This window comes from Sciurus vulgaris (assembly GCF_902686455.1).
Source record: "Sciurus vulgaris genome assembly, chromosome: 4".
NCBI classification, from domain to species: Eukaryota; Metazoa; Chordata; class Mammalia; order Rodentia; family Sciuridae; genus Sciurus; species Sciurus vulgaris.
In genome coordinates, this window is record NC_136464.1 from 20,662,454 (window position 1) to 20,669,439 (window position 6,986).

Sequence of the window (6,986 nt, forward strand, 5' to 3'; positions counted from 1 at the left end):
AATAATTTTCATTGCTACCAAACATCTATAAGTTTGTAATTTAGTGTCTGAGCCTTAATCAATAGTAAATATCGGGCTGGGGATATAGCTCAGTTGGTAAAGTTCTTGCCTTGCAAGCACAAGGCCCTGGGTTCAATCCCCAGCACTGCAAAAAAAAAAAAAAAAAAAAGTAAATATCAAATTGAAGAAAAATATAGTTAGTAGAGAATTAAATAACAGTAGAGTAGACTTGTTAGATAATACTTCAGCATTGAAAGGACAAAGTTATCCTTCTGTCTTATTTTTATGTTTTGAATAAATTTCATTATCAGTTGAATACATTATTAAATAAACTTATCATTCTATACCTAATATTAAGCATCTGTAGCAGGGCTATATAATACTTTATAGGATTACTGTAAGGATTATTATGTAAAGTAAATTATATAAATTGTGTAAACCTACTATTTTTTGCTTCTTTGGGTTTTGAAGATAGCCAAGCTCAACATTTCAATAATTATCAAATTTCTAAGTAATGTCTTTGTTCTCTCTCTCCAAGATTATGACCAATAGTCTTTTGACACACCTGTTCAGAAATTGGAGAAACAAGAAGGGAGAGTGCTAATGGTGAGCTAATTATCAAATAGTAGGTTGCCTTTGTGTGGGAATGTAGGGAACAGAAGAGAATTCAAACTTCTGATACGTATTTATAAATATTTTGTCAGCCATTATCATTGTAATAATAATTTAAATATCTATACAATAATATCTTATCCAAAGAGAGACTTGAACCTCCTGATGGAACTCATTTGACCTGAGTTCAGTGATAGAGTACTTTCCCTATGGTTCTCCCTGCTAGATTGTCTCTCTTCTCCAACTCAAAGCATAGTCAATAGTCAAGGGTCTCCAAGGGGACAAGGACTGACCATCGCAATTCTCAAAGGTCCTTTCTTCACTGTTACTTTTGAGTTTCTTTATGGTTCTAAATAACTAGTGGTTCTAAATAAGCACTCTATAGCATTTTCTGCGATATTGGTAGTATTGACTATCTGTGCTCTCCAAGATGGTGGTCACTAGTCATATGTGGCCATTGAGAAACTTAAATGTGGCTAGAATAAGTGAGGGAATAGACTTTTAATTTTATTTCACTTAATCAACTTAATTTCAAATGCAATAGCTGCTTATGACTCGTGGCCCCTGTATATTGCACAGTGCCATTCTGTAGTCACAGGACTGGGCTTTCCAACCTACTGAACGTACGTTAAAGTGTGGTCCCAAACTAGTCAACCATACAAATACACTTAGGAGGACAGAAGTCATATCTTATACTTTTCTCTAACCTTGTAGTTCTTTTTTTGTGAAGTGTTCTTAGGAGGACTTGTGCTTCTGAGAAGATGGAGTAGACATAATTTTCCCTATTCTTCTCACTAAGTCCAACTTAAAACTCTTCTTTTGTGGTCATTTTATTCATCAGTAAGGCTGGTAGCCAAATAACTATGATACTTTATGGTAAGTGAAGCCTACTACCCTATGCTCTTTACACGCCTGATACTAATAAATGGTCTTCAGAATTCTTTAGAAGACTTTCCTGTCAGCTCTGCTTGAAGAGGCCAGTGAATATCTACTGAGCTAGCATTTGAGTTTCCACTTGAAGAAAGAAAGTTTACCAAGTAAACCTACCAAGTGGACCCAGTGGGTGAGGGAGAAGTGCATTCTTTGCAGAAGGAACAGCATATGTGTAAACCTAGCAGCATTCGTTTCCAGAGAGTTTTTCAAGGTCATGAAATGCTTCAACTGCCAAACTTGGGTCAAGGTTAGTTCTCTTCCCACAGCATCTTTTATTTCCTCGTGGTTAAGTGACCCAGTTCTTCTTAATTGACCACTTTGGGTTTCCTGGATGAAATGATGCCTAATCAATTGCACCCTGAATGGGTACTTAGAGCATATCATTTTTATTATTCTTGATTTCCAACCACATTTCTTTGGATACAACATCTCTATATCTTGGCAAATTTCAGCAATTGAGACCATGATAAAAATATCAAATGTAATTGAAACAAAGATGCATGAATTAGGTTTGGACTTCCAATACTGTAATGACCATTTGAGTAATGTCCCTTATGATTCCACAGAAGCTGTGGTAGGCTACTTTATGTAACTTAATTTTTGTTGGGCCACTTACTTCCTCTTCCCTCCCCTCTCCGATCTTTGGTTTCAAACCAACAAAAGTGAGGGAAACCAATTCACTTGCTATAATCACAGCTTGAGCAAACTAAGCCATGACCAAAGTCATGAAGGTTTTACTAGTTTATACTTACATTCAAGCCATTTTCCTGGGTGGACCCAGATTGGGTTTTTGTATTTTACTATCCTGTAGTTAGCCTAACAGTTTAATCTTTTTATCACTCCTCTGAGGCTGGCTGAAAACTACCGTTCGGGGCCAGTGTAGACATATCTCCTTCTGACTGCTCTGGTAACGTCCATACTCTTGAGTGGAGAAGTTATCTCCCACGGATTCTCTGTAAAGAAACAACAACAGTTTAGTCAGAAGTGGAAATCAGGGACAGGTCGGATTTGGGGCACCATGTCTCACAGGAAGTTCTCTGCTCCCAGACATGGGCTTCTTGTCTCAGAAGTGCAGCAGCAGGCATCGTGGGAAGCTGAGGAGTTTCCCTAAGGATGACCCTTCTAAGCCTGTCCTTCTCACAGCTTTCTGGGCTACAAGGTTGGCATGACCCACATTCTGCGGGAAGTTGATAGGCCAGGATCCAAGGTGAACAAGGAGGAGGTTGTGGAGGCTGTGACCATAGTGTAGACACCACCCATGGTGGTTGTAGGCATTGTGGGTTATGTGGAAACCCCCCAAGGCCTCTGAACCTTCAAGGTCATCTTTGCCGAGCTCATCAGTGATGAGTGCAAAAGGTGATTCTATAAGAACTGGCATAAATCTAAGAAGGCCTTCACCAAATACTGCAAGAATTGGCAGGATGACACAGGCAAGAAGCAGCTGGAGAAAGACTTCAATAGCATAAAGAAATACTGCTAGGTCATTTGCATTATCACCCATACCCAGATGCGGCTGCTTCCTCTGCTCCAGGAGAAAGCCCACCTGATGGAGATCCAGGTGAATGGAGGCACCATGGCTGAGAAACTGGACTGGGCCAAGGAGAGGCTGGAGCAGCAGGGCCCTGTGAACCAGATGTTTGGGCAGGACGAGATGATTGACGTCATTTGTGTGACCAAGGGAAAAGGCTACAAAGGGGTCACCAGTCGCTGGCATACCAAGAAGCTGCCCCACGGGACCCACAGAAGGCCATGCAAGTTTGCCTGTATTGGAGCCTGGGATCCTGCCTATGTGGCCTTCTCTGTGGCTTGGGCTGGACAGAAAGGCTACCATCACTGCACTGAGATCAACAAGAAGATCTACAAGATTGGTCAGGGCTACCTCATCAAGGATGGCAAACTCAAAAAGAATAATGCTTCCACTGATTATGACCTGTCTGACAAGAGCATCAACCCTCTGGGTGGTTTTGTCTACTATGGTGAAGTGACCAATGACTTCATCATGCGGAAAGGTTGTGTGGTGGGGACCAAGAAGTGGGTGATCACCCTCGGCAAGCCCTTGCTGATACAGACCAAACGGCATGCTCTGGAGAAGATTGACCTTAAGTTCATTGACACTACCTCTAAGTTTGGCTATGGCTGTTTCTGGGCTATGAAGGAGAAGAAAGCCTTCATGGGACCACTTAAGAAAGACCGCATTGCCAAGGAAGAAGGTGCTTGATGTCTGGATCATGAGGAGCTGGCTGCAGCAAATAAAAACTTTCTCAGTGAAAAAAAGAAGTGGAAGCCCAGGACCTTAGTTTGAGGCTCCTCCTTTAAAGAGTAAATAATCTAAATGTTAACCCTTCCAGGTAAATCAGTTTAATCAGATTGCTATTTTTCTGTAGTTGTAGATCTCAACTTGAGCAAGCATCAGAATTATGGGGAGGTCTGAGCCCCATTCCAACAGTTGCTGAATCAGTAGATCTGGGTCAGGGCCTGTAAGTTTGAATTTCTAAGTTCTCTGTTGTGCTGATGCTGCTGACTCTTCTGCTTACATGCAGGATGAATGACTGGTAGTTACAGCACTTGCTAGGTACATTTTAAGAGAGTGGCAATGTCACTGCGAGGAAGTAGGAAAAGGAGGCTTACTTTGCATGAATTCCAAAAAGAAAACTTAGGGGGAAAAGGAAAGGCTGAGAAATGCAGATAGAAAGTCTTCAACGTCAAACTTGTTCACTGGTCACTTAATCAAAAGCTCTATTTGTAGTGATTTGGACCCTGGAAGTCAGAGGAGAGGAAATATCAATGTTACATGTTTCCTCACTATCGTTGCTCTATTTGGAAAATCCCATTGACTGGAGAACCATGTGCCAGTTGTATGTTTGCAAGCATGAGTTCTAGAAATTTGCATACTTTATAAAATATTCTCTGAGTGCCTACTGTGTACAAGTCACTGGGCCAAGTGTTTTTATATGCATTATCACATTGAATTGAATTTATACAACTACTGCATGGGAAGAGACTTTCATCTTCTGTTTTCTAAATTAGAAACTGAGACTTAAAGTGGAGAGATAATTTGCTCAAGGTATAATAGTATTTAAATTACATTTCTCATATACAGATCCCACTGCACTATAAAAGTTGACTCCTTTCCATTTTACTTTTTGGGAGCTGAACATGTCAGCCTGTAAATACATCCCATTTCCAAAGTAAGGTTTAGTAGGCATGTGTGTATGCATGTGTGTGATGTTAGTGCTCATCTGTGCCGTGCATGGGTATCTTAGACTAAAGATCTCCTTACAGGCAGTTCAGTTTCTGATGAGCAAATGAAACTTCCCTGAAATGGTATGAGTATCTTTTAATAGCTATAAACCAAGACTTGTCCTTCATTTTCTCCAGGGAAGGACTGATCTCTTGTTTCAATTTTTTAAATAATAAAAAATTTAACATATTAATTGTATGTATTAATGGGATTCACAGTGATACTTTCATAAATGCATACAACCTGTATCTATCATCTCTCTCTACCCTCTTCCATTTCCCCAGCACACTTCCCAGTCCCTCATAGTCTCTATTCCACTTTCAGGCGGATTTTTGTTTGCTATTTGTATTCCAGATATTAGAACATGTAGTAGTTGTCTATCTGTGTCTGGCTTATTTCATTTAACATAATGTCCTCCAGTTGCCTCCTTTGATGCAAATGACAGTATCTTCTCCATGACTGAATAATACTCTGTTGCACACATATGGCATATTTTTATCATTCATCTGTTGACGAATACTGGACTGTGGACTGGTTTCACATCTGAGCTGTTGTAGAAAATGTGTGATATACACGTGCATGCAGGTATCTCTTGTTCAATAGAAACATAGATCTGTAGCCTGAAGTTTATGAAAAGTATTGTATCAGTGGAAAAAAGCAATCACTCATTACAATTAATTCCTTCCTCAACCCTATACCACTGAGAGGGAGGGGTGTTACTGAACCAAGCGGTGCCATGGGACTGGGGTTACAAAGAAGTAGATGTGTACGTTTACATCTTTCGCCTCAACATATGAGTTACTTTCATGGCTCCGGATTTCCTCATCTCCGCAAAGCAAAGGCTACTGGTTTGCAAGATCCCAGTAAATGATGCACCAGTGTAGCACAACTTCATGACTTGGGTGAGAATTGAGGTGTGTGGTGGTATGGATTTTTTTTAATGAAGCACAGAAACAACAATGGAGAGAAGTCCGACAGACCTGGAAGGTCTTAATATGTGAACAAGGGAAACTACACATTCCCTTATTAACCACTCCATGTGAAATGTCCTTCTCTCAATGGCTAGAGTCTGATTGGCTAGAGTCTAATGGGCAGGGCAGGGAGTGCTTGGGAGGAGTGAGCACAGGAGAGTGCAGTTTAGCTCATACAGAGGCGTATGTCACTGGACTGTTTGCACAGCACAGCTTGATCAAAAAATAAACCCAAGATAGTGTATGGGAGCTGTTGGGAGAGAAAGTCAGGGGAGAAACCTTTGAGATTCACTGATGGGTCCTTGATGGGTCACCCTGGCCAGAATCTCACAGTTGTTTCAAGCCTTGGTTCCTTGCTACTTGCAATATAGGAGGGGCCTGAAGAACAGGAAAAGAATTGCTTCTGACCACAGGCTATTAGCTCAAAGGGAGTCAAGTCTGCACTGGCTCAAGGGGAGGATCTCCATCGGTACTATGCCAAAGGGAACAAGACCCCTTCTAACGTTGGCTTAAGGCAAGTGAGTTCTCACGTACCCTGGCTCAAGGTGAGCTAGTATACACAGTGAACAGCAGAGGGAGACACAGTGGTCCAGGCCTTGGAGCGGATGGCTGCTGTGCTCCGGACCTTGTCCTGAGGCCTCTGCAAAATACAAACAAATTTAAAAAAAAAAAAAAAAAAAAAAAAAAAAATTATTTTTTATAATAATAGTATAGTATATAATAGTATATAATAGTCTTTCAAAGATTAATTTTATACAACTTATAAAAAATTCAGAATAAATTTCTCCCAAAGCATGGGAGAGAGGACAAAGAGCAGGGCAGGGGGAAGTGTCCCAGGGCACAGTTTCTGTGTTCCGCAGGTGCGCAGAGGAGTCTTCTGGCGGATGTGCGGCTGCGGGAATCCGTTTGGAGACGCCTGAGCCTGGGCACACCTCACTCCCACCGCACCAAGTCAGCGTCCACACAGCACAGGCTGTCGTCGGTGCTGTCGGTCAGGGCTGGGCGTCTCCAGTGGAACCACTCTCTCTGGACAGTGGCCGCGGGAAGCATGGGATGCAGCAGAGTTGCTGGATGCACGTGGCGATCCTCCTCCTCAGCTTCTTCCAACCGGGCTGCTGTAAATGAGGGGGAGGAGGAGTCAGAGAGGTGCAGCTGCTGCATCTGCACTCTACTGAAGTCATGTTGCTCTAGATTCACATCAAAGTGGCGCCTCTTTCTCATGTTAAATG

At 41.7% G+C, this 6,986-nt stretch overlaps 1 pseudogene across 1 annotated transcript; it reads left to right on the top strand.

Annotated features, from left to right (window-relative positions):
* The first annotated feature begins 2,563 nt into the window (after positions 1-2,563).
* LOC306659941 (large ribosomal subunit protein uL3-like) lies at positions 2,564-3,813 on the top strand (annotated as a pseudogene). Its single transcript has one exon. The product of its transcript is annotated as a large ribosomal subunit protein uL3-like (transcript).
* The last annotated feature ends 3,173 nt before the right edge of the window (positions 3,814-6,986 follow it).